Source organism: Peromyscus eremicus, chromosome 20 (genome assembly GCF_949786415.1).
Source record: "Peromyscus eremicus chromosome 20, PerEre_H2_v1, whole genome shotgun sequence".
In the NCBI taxonomy this organism is placed as follows: domain Eukaryota; kingdom Metazoa; phylum Chordata; class Mammalia; order Rodentia; family Cricetidae; genus Peromyscus; species Peromyscus eremicus.
The window spans coordinates 6,889,860-6,906,742 of record NC_081436.1 but is presented as its reverse complement, the minus strand read 5'-3'; positions in this window follow the sequence as shown (position 1 = coordinate 6,906,742).

Genomic DNA, 16,883 nt, shown 5'->3' with positions numbered 1-16,883 from the left:
CACTTTGCTTGTTTATTGATGTGTTTGTGCTTAGAGACAGAGTCTCATGATTAGCTGAGGCTGGCTTTGAATTCTTTTTTTTCTTAGTTATTTTTAAATTGTTTTAATTTCTTTTTATTTACTCATTTAGTGAATGGATGTATGTTCCTGTGTGCATATGTGTGTGTGTCTGTATGTGCATGTTTGTGCCACAGTGAGTATTTGGAGGTCAAAGGTCAACTTGTGGGCAGGCTCCTTCCACCGTGTGTATCCCAGTGATGACATCCAGGTTGTGAGGCTTGTGAGCACCTTTACCTTCTGAGGGCAAAGTCTCACACGGTAGATAGCCGAGGCCAACCTGACACTCACTCTGTAGCCCATGCTGCCCTCAAACTGGAGATCCTCCTGCCTCAGCTCCCATAGTACTGGGATCACAAGCCTGCATCACCACACCTGGCTCGTTTGTGACTGTTTATCAGCTGTAAATCTTTAAAACTTGCCTGAGTTTAAGAAGATGCCATATGAGAAAAATGAAACACCATAAAACAACACACAGTATCATCACTTCTGTCTGGCTGTGTGATTTAGAGTGTTAAAGATGAGTTAACAGCAGGTCTTTGAGGGACAGAAGAACACTCAAGAGCGTGGGATTGTATTCATAATGAAGTAGTGCTGAGCAGAGGAGAATTTCCCATTGAGACAAGCATCTTTTCTAGGGCAGTTACACAGAGAAACCCTGTCTCGAAAAACCAAAAAGAAAAAAATAAAATAAAAGAATCATTGTATGGGTCAACAATGAAAAATATTTAAAAATCTTTTTCTCTGTGTGTGTGTTTTGCCTTCATGAATGTATGTGTACAGTGTGTGTACCTGGTGCCCCAGAGGCCAGATGAGGATGTTAGCTCCCTGGAACTGGAGTTGTGAATGTTTGTCAGCTGTCATGTGGGAGCTAGGAACTGAATCTGGTTCCTCTGGATCACTGGTTCTCAACCTTCCTAAGGCTGCGACCCCTTTAATACAGTTCCTCGTGTTGTGGTGACTCCCAACCATACATTATCTCATTGCTGTGTCATAACTATAATTTTGCTACTGTTGAGAACTGTAATGTAAATATCTGATACGCAGGATGTCTGATCTGCGACCCCTGTGAAAGGGTCACCATGACGCACAAGTTGAGAGCTGCTTCTCTGGAAGCTCAGCAAGCACTCTTAACCCCTGCACCATCTCTCCAGCCCAACGATGAAAAACTGTAAGGACTGGAGCTATAGTCTGGATCTGGAGGGTGTCCAGAGGCCTATGTGCTAAGGATTGGTCCCCAGCCCCTGGCACAGTTAGGAGGTGGGGCCTGGCAAGGAGCAGTTGGTTGCTTAGTGGGGGGTGAACTTGAAGGGTTGGGAGCCAGGCTCCTGCCTGACTCTCCCTTCTCTACTTGCCGCCACTAGGTAGGCAGGTGACTTGGCTTCCTGTTCTCACCATGGTGTACCATCTCACCGCAGGCCCTCACCAGAGACCCTCACACCAGGTTCAGTTAATGTGGGATTGACGCTCTGAAGCCCCGAGCCAAGCCAACCTTTTCTTGTTATAAGTTCTTTCTCCCGGCTGTTCTGTCACAGTGACAGAGAGCTGACTAACACAGAGGTCATCAAGAGTTTTAAGAGTAGTCAGCTACGTGGCCACCGGTGTAGAGGTGACCTGCAGAAGGGGCCTAGAGACGGGGAGAGGGCCAGGTCCCTCAGTAGAGAGGGCCAGGGATCAACAAAGCAGTGTGACTAGAGGAGGAGGAGGAGGGGACGCTTATGTCCCCAGGACAACCAGGATGTGTCGCTGTGAAGGTGCAGGACCACTGGGTTCAAAGGGCGCTGTGGAAAGACTGTCTTCAAGGGGAAAGATGGTCAGCTCCTCTGCCTTCAAAACAAGCAAGAACAATGGAAAACCCTGCATAGTTCATTCATTCATTCATTCATTCATTCTTTCATTCATTCCTCTCCAGGAGGATTCAAGGTGGGAAAGAAGGGAGAGATTAAGAGTCATCAGTGTTAAGAAGTAAGGTAAAGGGACTGGAGAGTGACCCTGGAACCCTGGCTCACCCTGAGGTCTGACAAACCTTTTCTAGGTTGGGAGATTTGGCTGACTTGAATTCCAACCCATATCTTGTTTAAGGAAGGAAAAGTAAAGGTTCATTTCCTCTTAGAGTTCATCTTATTGAGTCTTCATACCTTAATCCAGGCTAGCCTTGAACTCACTCTGTAGCCCAGGCCAGCCTCTGACTGGCAATCCCCTTGCATCTACCTCCCAAGAGTTGGAGTCTTCTAGATAGGAGCTTCTGGTGATAGTTCTGGTTTTGTCTGAGTTAATCGTGCAGCGGCCGTGAACAGCCTCTCATCTCTCTAACTCACACAGTCCCGTTTGGGCGTGGCCGCAGACACCGCTAGCCCCTTCACATCAACCGTCCTGTTTATCCATTTCTTGCTCACGAGGGACCGAGTCACTCTATTTCCACGGTGTTTTCATCTCAGAGGTTGCTCAGGGGTTTTCACCTCAGAGGTTTCATGAGATGGGGGCGGGGTGCAAGAGCGGTGGGCGCCGTGCTAGAGGCGTGGGGAAAGTCAAACAGCAGCTCCGTTTCAACAAAGGCATCTTTCAGCTTTGTGTGGCCTCGTGTTCCCCGGCACAGACTTGCTCACCTTTCCAGAAACAACATCGCGAACACACTGGCCTTCCTGGTGCTGCTGTGGGGCTCATGTTATTCCTGCGGCCCAGCCAGGTCCCATCCTGAGAAACACGGAGCCAGTGTGCTGTGGGAGTTGGGCCGCTGTTGAAGTTGGCTGATTGCTCCTTAGCCACAGCGGTTCCCATGGAGGCGAGCCAGGGCTGGAGGGTGATCGGGGAGGCGCCTCTGCCATGTCCTTCTTTCTGAGTGGCAGGTGTCCCTGGACGCAGCGCATTGCACCCCGTGGGATGAGCCCTGCTGTCAGTGACCTCAGGCTTCAGTTGTTTAAATCTCTTGGTACACAGGGGTAGGGTTGCAGGGAGGGTGTTTGGGAACCTGAGGACATCTGACCTTCATTTAGCTCTGATGCTTAGGGAATGGAGTAAAGGGGCTTTAGCTGTTTGGGCTGGCTGAATAGTCTGGTTCCGACCTTGTGAGGTGGCTGTTGAGGGTTATGTGTAAAAATCTGTCGTCGTCCCCCCCCCCCCCCCCCCGCCCCCAAGCTCTGCCTGGTTCTTAAGCGAGGTTGTATGTGTCTGTGTGTTTCTGTGTTGGGCCTGAACCCATCCCCGTGTGTATGCTAAGTAAGCACTCTACCTCATCCTCAGCCCTGTCATGCCTGATCGAGCAGGACTGCGCAGTTTGTCTGGAGTCAGGTAGAGCCAGGCTGCAGCCTCCTCTCAGGACTTACTGTGTGGCTTGAGGAAATGGCTTCTTTCCCCCAAGGCGATGCTTTCTCAATGCTATTGACATCTGTTTTTACCACAGGGTGGTAATGACTAGTGAGGCTCAAGCCTAGTGCCCACCATATCGAACGAGCTTTTGGGATGAGGTCATTGATTTACTGTAGAAACTGTCACTCGAGGGCCAGCAGGACTGTGTGTAGAGGAGTGAATCGTGAATCAGGGGTTCTGGAAAGTGGTATGGATGTGAGTCTTAAGACCTGAGTCAAAAATATGGCCAGTTTAGTCATCAAGTATTTATGGAAATACCTGCTGTCAACATGAGTAGCTGTGTTAGAAATCATCATATAAAAAGCAAAAATAGATACTTTCTAGTCACTAAGAAGTAACAATAATATTTGGCAAGGCATGACTGTGAAAATATTTAGAAAAAATTAATTTAAGATAAATCCAGGTAGTTCTGTATTCTCTAGATGCTCTTGTACTTGATAGTGAAGAAAGTCCCCCTTTGCCCCTAGCTGCCTGTGTGGCCTATGTGAGGTCAACAGCTCCCTGCCAGCCTTGGACGGGGTCATTCCCACCTGAGATAAATGTGAGTAAGCTGGGCGAACGAACACCCAGCACGAAGCCCGTCCCCCAGTCTGGTTTGTTCAGCTCCTGGCCCCTTTGTCTGGATGGGGAGCAGGGTGTTCTGGAAGGGTTTACACATTCCTTCCCTTCTGTTCCCAGGACATCACTTCCTCTGTTATCTCTGGGGTCTCCACTCACTGCCACTGTCCACTCTGAAATCCTGTCCTTTACAGCCTCACTGCCCTTCATACTCCTTCCCTCAGAGCTTTGCAAGTAGGTGCTCCCTACCCAGAGCCATGCCCTGTGGGTGTCCTCCCTCCCCAACACTGATGAGCCTGACTTTAGCCCCACGGGCCTCTGTTTCCATGCCCGTCACTTAGTGTGTACCAGGATTTATCCGATTTCCTCCAGAAGGGCTCTGGATAGGGACCCAGGTTCTTCCTGCATGTCACACTGTTGTGTGTGAAATGAAGTATAGCGATCATGGGTAGAGAGTGTTTCCTGGGAAGCTCTCTATGCCCAGCTTCCTCTCTCTCTCTCTCTCTCTCTCTCTCTCTCTCTCTCTCTCTCTCTCTCTCTCTCTCTGTGTGTGTGTGTGTGTGTGTGTGTGTGTGTGTGTGTGTGTGTGTAAGTTTAGTCCTACTCTTGGCCTGATGTCTTATTATTAACTAAAAACTTATTAGGCAAGAGTTCTGTATGGGACAGGAATGTGCACAAGTTTGGACTGGTGCATGACTCATTGGTTTTAAGGAATTCAAAAGTGGTGGTTTACTAAGAAAGTCAGCCTGAGAAATGAGAGAGAAGGGAAGGAAGAGAGAGCAGAGAGAAGGTGGGAGAGGGAGAGGGGGGTCAGGAGGGAAAGAGGGAGTTAAGAGGTCTTCTTGTGGGTAGAACTGACTAAATAAGGTCTCCCAAGGCCCCTTGCAGCCCATCAATAATTCTGCCATTCACTTGGAACAGATGTCCAGAGGACGGGTGCTCTGAGCTATGATGGGAGGGGAAGGGAAGGGACCTCCAGGATCTCACTGTCAGCCTCAGCCCCAGGTAGAGGTAAGAGCTCATTTCTGGTGGCGGTGACTGCTACCGAGCATTGTTGAGCTCCTTGCTATGTCCAGACACGATATGCTTATAAAACACACAAACAGCAACAACCGGCAACGAGCCTAGAGACTGCGTTCTCATTGAATCAGTACACTCAGTACACTCTGAGAGGCTGTCATGGTTTACCCAGGGGGGTTGAGACAGGATGTGCATATGGATCTGTTCAATCTAAACACCTTTGCTAAGGCATGCATTCACCTCTTTACCTGTTCATACTGACTTTTTAATCGTTTTTCCTTTGTGAGAGGGAGGGGGGATCTTTACATTCTTTGGCAATGAGAATTTGCCTGTCCCCGGGGGCTAAGTGAGGCAGGTTCTCAGCACATTTTTGATGAATGACTGAGGACTACAGCCCAGTTGCTCCATGGAGTGTGGAGCCGTACCTAGAAAAGGGCTCCATGGAGGAGGAGGGAGGGGCTAGGCTCTTGTTCTTCTCTCTTTCTCCACTTGGTCTTAGGCTGTTGCTTGAGGGGGCCGAAGGGGAGCAAGGCACAGTATAATTTCTCCACAGCTGGGTTCTTGTGAGGCAAGGAGAAAAGCCACTAGATCCCGTGGAATGTGTGAGTCATCCAGCAGGGCCGCTGTCCTGTCTTTTTATCGCACGAACCTATCTTGGTGGTTCACACAACTCTCCTCTTTTCCCTGTGCTGGTCTTTGCTTTGCAAAGGACCCCCTCTCTTCTTGCCTGCTGTGTGTCAGGATCCACAAGTTTGTGGAAGACAAAAATTCAGTAACGATGTAATGAAAAGACCGTCAATGTCATCTGATGGAAACTCTTTCCTCACTCAGGGAAAAGATATGGCTCCCCACAGAGGTTTCAAAGTCATGTTAATGTCAAAGGAAGATGTCAATAAAATCAGATTATTCAAGCACAAACTAATTACCCCAAGTCTACCCTACAACTAGTTTCACTGACAGCTCCTAAATTGAAGCCACTCAAATTGAAGAAATGTTCTTTCCTATAAACTGAGAGACTTTCCTATAAGAAAGAGAGAGAGGGAGAGGGAGAGGGAGAGAACTAGCATTTTGTGGGCACTTAAGAAGACCTGACTTCAAACAAATTGAGAATGAAACCTGGTGACCTTGACCATGTTTTCTTCTGGGGCTATAGCGACCAGAATGCACACAGTCTAGAAACAAAAGTGTCTTTAAGAAATGACGTGACATCTTGAATATGTGTGACTAATGGAAATACTGATTATTGATGCTCCAGGTACAGAAGAAAACAGACCATGTGCCAAGCACTACACTCATTATGTAGAGCACATCAAGCTGGAGACATAGGCAGGTTGATGGAGAGAAGGTCCTGGAGACACCATCACCAGACCACACATACAGCAAGCGGCAGCGGTGAGCTAGAACCCAGGTCCTGTGGTCTTTAAGTAGTTGTTTACTTTATCTACCTTGACACTCTCCTTGGCTTCTTAGACTTGCAAGGTTGTGACAAGAGCACTGACTGAACAGTGGTCAGTGGTTCAGAGCTCCCCTCTTGCTCATTGGAGAGAGATTACAGGGACGGGGCAGTGCCCTTGAGGAGCGAGGGGAAAAGCTGTCCTGGGAGACACTGGTTCCTGGAAGAATATAGGATGAGTTAACAGAACAGTCAGCCGTGGGGATTATGGAGGCCAGGGATGTGCGGCGGTAGCAGGAGGGCCTTCTGAGATAGCAGAGTTGTGTCTTTCCTTCTCAAAGGCAGACCAAGCTGGCTTTCCCACAGAGAATTTGAGTCTGCCTTTGAGATCTATGTGGTCTGTTCTCACTCCTTCACCAGCTTTGATATGTGCAGATGATCCCTGGTGTTTCAGGCCTACGTTCTTTCTGTGACAACGCAAACGTACACCCTCTGCCACTGTTGAAACTGATCCATCACCCCAACCCCAGACAACCCCAAGACACGTCTTTGGACAAAGGTGCTCACTGGAATACCCGCTTGGCCTCATTGCCTTCATAACCTTTTTGTAGGGTATTAGTTTCCTCAGTCTCTCCTATAATTGGCTTGGAAGACTGTCTGTCAGCTGCTGCCCCTGTCACTCAGCTTTCAAGGGTAAAAACTGTTGTCATCAACCAAGTATTAGAACAGGTGGAACCTGATAGCAGTAATGTGACACGTTGTGGAAGGTCGGTGAATGACTCAGTTCTGGGAGCTTAAGTCAGGTTTGAGAGAGGTGACTGTGGAATCCAAAGGCCTCCTTGCAGTTCCTGCAGCAAAAGGCCTTTGGGTGACTTCATTACCAAAGGCTCAGTTCCAGTGTTAGAAAGGTGACATTTCGGGACAACGGGTCACACACACAACTCCCTGCCTGTCCCATGCTGGCTTCTGGTGTGGACAAGAGCAGTTCTGGAAACCGGGGGAGAGCTCAGCTCAAGGGCTTGCTCCAAGGTTCCGACACACAGCTCAGGGCCAGAGCAGTGGAACAAAGCCAGCAAAGAGATTTAATGGAAGACACACTCGCGGTTCTCACTTGTTCTCACACAGTTTCATGTTGTTGACTTGTTAGAGCTGTGCACATGTTACTGGTTCAGTGTCACAAATCCTGATTGTTCTTCCAGCTTTGTGTTCTGTACTTCTAAATCTCAGAGCCACTCCTGGGCCAGGTTGACCCAACCTCCACAAAGTCCTCTTGGAGTTTGCCCAGGTAGTCAGTCCTTCCTGCTTAGCTCGGCTCTGCTATCCGAGGTGACAGCTTCAGTTTATGGAAGGGAAAGAAGATAACCTCACAGGAACAGTGTCCTGCATTAGGGAAAGACACATGCTCTAAGCCAGATGTCCCAAGCTAAAGGTTGTATCATCTCCCAGTGTCTGGGTTTTACTCCTGTGTCTTGAGGACAGGGTGTAGGTGACTGCAAACGCACAAGAATGCTCTGAAGAGGATGCGGACGCATCACCAGCCCCTGGGCTCCCCTGAGGTCAAGTCTACATAAGGGAAGAGTTGAGAATACTCTCATCATGATGTCAGGGCTAGAGCAGCTTGCCAGGGTTAACCAAGCAAGTGGAAGGAGGGCTTTTGTGTGGCCAGCAACCTCCCTCCCCCCTGTTTTCAGGATGTGTATGCACTATGCTTTAAAGTTCCAATTCTTTTCATGTGAAAGTTTTGCTAGAAGCTGTAAGTTTAGACTATGGAGTGTAAAAAAAAAAAAAAAAACCAAAAAAAACCCCCAAAAAAACCACCCATATCCTCTTGTTATTGATGTTTTAAAACATTTAAGTATTTTGACCTAAATGTTAGAGAACAAAGCCAATTGTTTCACTAAAAAAGCAGAATGTAAATATTTAGGTTAGAGATTTGGAGCATCTATTTTCACAATTGCCATACTTCCTTCCAAATGTTAGAGTAGGAATTAGAACATAGCTCTTTGAAAAGCGTGGGAAACCAAGGATGAAATATAAACCTGGTTATAAACTTCCTTCCTTACATGAGAATCAATGAGATTCTCTTACCTTGGACGTGGGCCCTATTTGCTTTTTAAGTGATTTCATAGTATGCATTTTGGCAATATTAATTTCATTTAAATAGACAAGGTTTACTGTGAATGAGGTGAAGTGTTAAACTTGACACTTGGAACGCCATGTGCTTTTCGGCCTGTGCCTCGGACTCCTCCATCCCGTCTCCTGCAGGTGGATGTGAACTTCATCGCCTTGCTTCCCAGCCATCTATCCACTTTCTTCCTGGCTGTGTTCTTTCATTTTCCCGCATGCACTTATTTACACATTAATTACCAAATGTTTGTCCTCCTTAAATTATGTGCCAGTCCCGGTGCTAGGTGCAATTATGTTTTATGCAGGTTTAAGCTTTCATTTTTGCGTATTTCTTCATCATTTGGCCAAACAATTATTTTAATGCATACCCTGAATATTAGGAAGAAATTATCACGCCTCTGTGCAGTCACTAGTGAGTGAGCATCTGCAACTTAGAATGGAGACCTTGATGAGGAAGGAAGGTCAGAGGTGATAGGTCAAATGTAATAATAGTTTGCGATGACAGAGCCCGCCATATACTGTGGGCTAATCCACATACTTTCCACCCATAAACTAGAGTAATACTTGCAATGACTATTCACGCTCTCATTGTAGGAAGGGGAAACTGAGGCAGACAGCCTCACTTTAAGTAATGTTCTAAGGATTAGGTTAATAGATGCTAGAGCCAGAAATACAATAATATAAACCTCAAAAATGTTTGGAGAAGATTAGCATGAGAAAATCATGCAAAGTGCTTACAATTGAATAGCCACTTCCTTTTGTTGACAACTTGAACTGGCTATGGGGGGATAAGTCAGTTTATTTGAAAATGTTATTTTAAAGTGGCACCCAGTGCTCTGCAGGAATGGTAGTCTCTTCTGGTTCCTTGTCACCCGTTACAACTCTCCTGCCATCCTCTCCCAATGCCAGGAACTCATCCTTAAATACTTTTAATTGACTACATCATTCTGTTCTGTAATTCTAGCTTGCAAAAATAAGCTCTCCTAAAAATATCATCTGGTAACAATTCCAGCCTGGTATGCTTTCAATGTCTCACATCTTAGGTTATTTGAAGGCGTTTCTATCTACCTGATCCCTTCAGCAGACAGGAGTCGGGAGGTTCCTCTGTGAATGCTGCCATCTGCCTTGGCCAGAGCGATGATTCACACCCCCCCTCCATACATACACACAGACACAGACACACACACACACTCACACACACATACACACAGACATACACACACACATATACAGACATACACACACACACACACACACACATCATCATCATCATTACTTTTTAAACTCAGGCACAATTCCTTCTGGCGGGGTCTCACTTGAATTGTTTCTTCTGTTGATAACTCATTCCCCCCCTTCTTTGTTAGGAGTTCTAATACCCTGTTCTCTGTCTGTTCCCCACAAAGAATAGAAACCATTATGAACCAGATCTTCAGGAGGATTTAGTTAGTACAATGAGTATTTTTTTTCTCATGTCTTCAGAGTGAAAGAGGCAGAAAAGAAATACGGATTATAAAAACTTCAGTATATGTTCATAAGCACAGCAATAGTTTCATTGTCTTTCTATTTGTTGAAGCAATATATCTTTTGTATTTAAAATATTTTTAATTTGCTTGTCTAGCTATTGTATGAGGATAACCTGTGAGAATGTTTTTTTCTTCTATCGTGTAGGTTCAAGAGGGTTGAATTCAGGTCATCAGACTTGGTAGCAAGTGCCTTTATCTGCTAAGCTGTCTTGCTGATCCTGAAGCAATTTTCCTGTACTTGATGGCTAAAGTACCCTTCCCTTTCTTGGACTATAGTTTACTTTTCTAGGACACTATTCTATGAACACAACAGGATTCCCTCCCTTCACTGTTGTGGAATATCAGTTTAAGATGTGTTACATTCATTTATGCTGTGGAACATTTGTTAATGGTGCAAAAGTGTGTTGCATTCTTTTATGTTGCATTTGTTTAACTTTGTAAAGCTGCGTTACTGTACCTATCTAAAATACCCGATGGTCTAATAAAGAGCTGAATGGCCAATAGCAAGGCAGGAGAATGGATAGGTGGGGCTGGCAGGCAGAGAGAATAAATAAGAGGAAAAATCTAGGGAGGAGGGAGGAGCAAGTAAAGAAGGAGAGGAGGACTCCAGGGGCCAGCAACTCAGCTACACAGCCTGCCATGGAGTAAGAAGGAAAGAAAGATATATAGAATAAAGAAAGGTAAAAAGCCCAGAAGCAAAAATGTAGTTAAAGAGAAACAGGATAATTAAAGTTAGAAAAGCTGGCTAGAAACAAGCCAAGCTAAGGTTGGGCATTCATAAGTATGAGTAAGCCTTCTTATATTTATTTGGGAGCTGAGAACAAAACAAAACAAAACAACTGTGCTTTCCCCCCTAGATTAAGTTTCTGTGCTGGACCCAAACAGCCAAAACTAAGGCTGAAAACTGAGACACTCAGGCTAAAGTTCTGTACCACCAAATGGAAATTAGATTGCTATATGACCACCTTGAGAAGTCAGGAGAGAGATGACGGTCAAATTTATCAAATGGTCTACTTCTTTTCAGCATGACAGCAATGTTCTCCAGCCTTCACCCTGATACACGAAAGCTAATGGAACAGTATGATGGTAAACAGTCACCTGGGGCTCTACTGACCCCCCCCCCCCCCCCCCGTGTCTGTCCACTCATACTCCCAGCAGCCCTAGAGAAACCTGGATTCCAGAGTCCAAAGTAAAGCTAAGGAAGGCTGTTAGATTTAAAGGGATTTGCCTTTCAACAGCAGCATGGACTGGAAGATCTTTGTGGATCCTGTTGGAAAGATTTGCCTTCAGTGCACTGAATCTGGCCATTCGTCCTCCCTCTTATGGGGCAGCACTCTCCAAACAGCTTTCCTCCGTGGTCCCTTGGCCTCTGTGGTTGGGAACTCCAACATGGAGCCTTCTGCATCCGGAGGCTGGACGGCACTACTAATGGTTGCCCGGAGCTGGAGTTCTGGGCAACCAGGCCAGGGAGCACTCCGTCTTGGTGCTGCAATTTCCTGTTGCACGCTTTAGTAACTGCAAGAATTGAAACACTTCCCCTTACTCTCCACATCAAAGCAGGGTAGGGGGTGCTCCTCAACATGCTGGAGTACTGTGGTGATATGCTGTTTGTAATCTAAGAAATAAAGCTTGCCTGAAGATCAGAGGACAGAGCCTGCCACAGAGTTAACCTTAAAGGTCAGGCAGTGGTGGCACACACCTTTAATCCTAGCACTTGGGATCATGTATCTTTAATCCCAGCACTAGGAAGGTTGAGACAGGAAGTGATATGGCTGCGCAGAGAAAGGAGTATAAGGTGGGAGGAGACAGGAACTTGGTCTCTTTCAGGCTGAGGAGTTGGTGAGGTGAGAGGTGGTGGCTGTGGCTTGCTCTGCTTCTCTGATCCTTCAGCTTTCACCCTGATATTTGACTCCGGGTTTTTATTATAAGATCATTTAGGATTCGTGCAACAGGGTGCAGAGGCACAGAGGTCAGGGCCACAGAGCTAAGGCTAAGCTAGGCTGTTTAGATTCAAATGCTGTTCCAAAAATCACAACAATGTGACCTTGAAAAATTACTCACCTTCTCTATACTTAAATTTTCTCATGTAAAGAATAGGTATGATAATGTATGATACTGAAAGAGAGGTTATGAGGATTAAATGAAAAAACAAAACAAAAACCCCAGGTCTGCATAAAAAGCTTAAGACAGCACTTGGCTCAGGTCTACTGATACTATTCAAGGAATACATCAGGCTGCCCTCTGCATGAGGAACACCCCCTACCCTCGGTGTGCACACGAGTGGGCAGGCCTGTGCTGTGCAGGACCCCAGTGGGAACTGCACATGCTGAGAACTCAAGGTTGAGGGGAGCTTTGGTTCTTGTTTCTGGGATGAGGGTCCTCTTTTGCAGGAGCCTCTGCTTTGGCCTCAGCAGGATTCTCTAGTGCTCTCCCATTTGGTGCCCCTGGGTTCGTGTCCAAATCTGTTTTGGCAGGCATTTCTATGGAGGCAGGACTAAGCCTGTGTTGTTTAATGCTATATCTGTAACTACTAGCCTTTGGCACAGTAGAATGTAAAAGCATGTTTAACAAATGATACATGGAATTCTAGAAAGTGCTATTGGACGGAAGCAGCTTCCAAGAGAATATTCTTGCACTTAGTAAGGTCAACATACTGGGATTGGGGTAGGGGATGGAGCGGGGGCAACACAGGGATACTTGAGAACACAGGGTTAGCGGGAACACAGTAAATTTACAACTACAGGGGGGGAAAATGAAATAAATCTGAAGGCTCAAAACGCCTGATTTAGAAAATGGTCCTATTACAAACGTAATGTTAACCCAAAATCTTGGTGTGCAGTTTAGCATTGATTGATTTGGGGACAGACAAAATGGAAGACTCCATGCATAAGAATCACATAAAAAAGACTTCATAATTTTCTCCAAGCAAACTTTGGTGATGGCTATTTTTTGTCTATTAATTGGTCTGGTGTCTAACGAAAACAAGGCCAGGAACATTATTATCCCATCGTATTTTTAGAAGTACTCAAGTGACCTAGCTAGTCGACAACTCCTTGAGAGCTAGGCCATGTCCAGAACGTTTTGTATCTGTGCGGAGCATATGATACATTCGCACCACCTGCCTCCTTTCTTTTAAGGAATTCTGCAGATCAAGTGTCCAGTCACAGTGGGATACTTGTTCTAAAACAATCATTGGCCAGGTTGAGACAACATGAAAAGTATTTCTAAGCTTGCCAAGAGTTTGTTCTGATACTTCAGTCCAGTTATTTTCCTTTGCTCCTTGTAGATGGTAGAGGCAAATCTCCATATCATCATACAGGACACTTGATAAGGGATGTCACGTTAGGTTGAGTGACTGGCTTGTAATCTCTCCTGTTTTAGCAGAGTAATTAAAAAAGACTGGGAAATCCCTCTTGATCTTTGACTGTACATATTCATAAAACCTCTTATAGACCAAAAAAGTTGTATCTTATAGATAAAATGTGAAGACGTGTTAACATAGTGTTAAAATAAATTGAGATTTGGAGACATGGTGTGCTGTCTAGTTTTGTGCTAACTTGAAACAAGCTAGAGTCATCAGAGAGGAGGGAGCCTCAATTGAGAAAATGCTTCATATGATTGGGCTGTAGGAAGTCTGTAGGAAATTAGTGATTGATGGGGCAGGGCCCAGCCCATTGTGGGTGGTACCATCCCTGGACTGGTGGTCCTGGGTTCTATAAGAAAGCATGCTGAGCCGGGCAGTGGTGGCGCACACCTTTAATCCCAGCACTCAGGAGGCAGAGGCAGGCGGATCTCTGTGAGTTCGAGAACAGCCTGGGCTACAGATTGAGTTCCAGGAAAGGCGCAAAGCTACACAGAGAGACCCTGTCTCGAAAAACCAAAAAAAAAAAAAAAAAAAAAAAAAGGAAAGCAGGCTAAACAAGCCATGGAACAGCACCCCTCCATGGCCTCTGCATTAGCTCCTGCCTCTTGGTTCCTGCCTGTTTGAGTTCCTGTCCTGACTTCCTTCAATGAAGGATATGGAAGTATAAGCCAAATAAATCCTTTCCTCTCCAACTTGCCTTTGGTCATGGTGTTTATCATAGCAGTAGTAACCCTAACTAGGACAAATGATGTGAACTGTTGATGTTTATAATTTTAACAAATTACACAACATTTTATATGTATAAAAAGTACAAACTTACAATTCTTATTTTTCTTTCTCAGCTAGAGGAAACTAAAAGAAGACTATTTTTGTTTTAGGATTAGATTTATTTTAGGCATATTTGTTTAATTTTGGACATGTTGCCAGCCTCCGGAGGGAGAAGGAAGTTCTGGCATTGGGAGGATGAAGCTTTAGATCCTGTTTTGCACCTGGAAGGCTTGCACACACTAGTGTGGATTCCCTTAAGGGTCTGAGGATTGGACCCTCATCTGAATATCAGAGATGGTGTGCCTGACCCATATACTAAGCTACAATAATTTAAGAGTCTGATTTTAGGTTGGTTTTTAGCATACATAGCTAGAGAAAGAAAACCAGGCTCATGGCAAACATCCAGAATCTTCGACATATTAGTTCACAGTATCAAACTGATCAAACCAGATTTAAAGATTTACAACTGGCAGGGTTTGAGTGGAGCTCATCTAGTCTGTACATAACAAAGGCCAAAACTAAGGTATAGGAAAATGAGGGGCTTCCTCTAAGACTGTCCAGCAAGCTTGTGACTGGTTACTGACAGAAAAAGGGTTCAGGAATCAATGGCTCCAGGCTTTTCAGGCTGGCTGTGCTATCTCACCTTCAGGTGAAGAGCTACATGGATTTGTTATAAAATCATTTTGTGTCCACCTGGCTTTGTCTTCTTCAGGCCAAAAGGGGGAGAGAACAATTGTAGTTGTTGTTTTTTACTGTTTTGGCTCTTTGAGGGCCCTTTGCTGTTGGGGGGCCCTCTACCCAGATCCCAAATAAATCACATATATGGAGGCTTATTCTTTCTTATAAATGCCTGGCTTTAGCTTGGCTAATTTCTAGCCAGCTTTTCTTAACTTATCATCTACCTTTTACCTCTGGGCTTTTTACCTTTCTATATTCCTGTATATCTTTTCTTTCCTTTTTATTCCATGTCTGGCTATGTGCCTGGCCCCTTCTTTTCTCGCTCCTTGATCTCTTTCTCTGTTTTTCTTCTATTTATTCTCTCTGCCTGCCAGCCCCGCCTATCCTTTCTCCTGCTTTGCTATTGGCCAGTCAGCTCTTTATTAGACCAATCAGGTGTTTTAGACAGGCACAGTAACACAGCTTCACAGAGTTAAACAAATGCAATATAAAAGAATGCAACACATCTTTGCCTCATTAAACAAATGTTCCACAGCATAAGCAAATGTAACTCATCTTAAAATAATATTCTACAACAGACAACCACAATTGTTTGACCGGGAGAGGGCCATGGAGTAGAACACTGCAGAGTTCAGCTGTGGCTCAGAAAACTCAGGCTCTGATGGGAAAATACAGACATAGGATGTCAGCACTTCAGATCTTCTTCATCACAACGGCCTTAAAAAATGATTACATTTAGTGTATGTGTATGTGTGTGTGTGTGCCTATGTGTGTCTGTGTGAGTGTATGTATATGTGAAGGTGTGTGTGTGTGTGTGTGTGTGTGTGTGTGTGTGTGTGTGTGTGTGTAGGGTGGAATGTACCATAGTATGTATATGGAAGTCAGACAAATGTTTGAGGGAATCAGTTCTCTCCTTCCCTCATGTGGGTTCTGAGGATCAAACTCAGGTCATTAGTCTTGGCAGCAAGTACCTGTGCCCATTGAACTGTGTTGCCAGCCCCCATTTTTTTCTTTCTTTTTTGTTTTCTTTTTTTTTTTAGGGGAAAAGAGAACAGTTCTCCTGGGGAAAGAGAATACATATCACATACAGTTTGAAACCTCCACTAGAGCTGGTACAGTGCTTGGCATCCATAAGTCTCTCTCCATGCCCTCTGAAGTGTGGGAAGGATGACCAAATCCTACTAGAACATTAGCACAGGCTCTTAAGTAGGAGCTACAAACCAAATGTACCTGTTGCCAACAGCTGCATCCATACCCAGACTTCCCCAGCATCTTAGAAGGCCTCGGCACTGGTACCCCATCCTCACTTCACATGACGCAGATGAGAGTCTCCTGTTTGTAGACTGTGTACAAATGGGATGATACAGGGAGATGGGCGGGAAGTAGGATTCCAGACTGGAGAGAACCCAGCAGAGAAGAATGGCTTTTGCATATTGTAGCTTCATTTTCATGATGGAAAGCTGGTATCAATATAGCAGTTGATTGATGAGAGTGTGGAGGTAGGCTGGGTTGAAGTGTGTCCTTATTGCCAAGATTTTTGTATCTTAAATGATTCACTGAATTTTACATTAAGTTATAATTTTTTACTTAGGCTGATTGATGTAAACAATACAAAATCAATGAAAGTATGCTTCCTTTTGTGTGCTTTCTCTTGAATTTAATTTCTAGACATAATTTTATGTTCAGAAAAGAATGACAAAAATTTTTAAGGAAATTATCCAAATAAAAACTTTTGTGTAAACATTCTAGGTGATTCTGTCTTACCTTTGTATTTTTACTGGCTAACTAAATGCCTGGCACATATTTAGTAAAGACAGCTACTAGAATAAATGAATAAAGAAATGATGAAATAAGGCGATACAGAAAGCCATTGTGTATTTGAGCATACATGTCACCAGAATACAGATGGTATTGGAACCTTAGCACAAATCTTCTGGATCTTACTTGTATAAAACCATTTCTACTGGCTAGGAAATGATAATAACAGCTGGAAAGAGCACATAGATGTCATGGATTGGTAGCAGAGTCT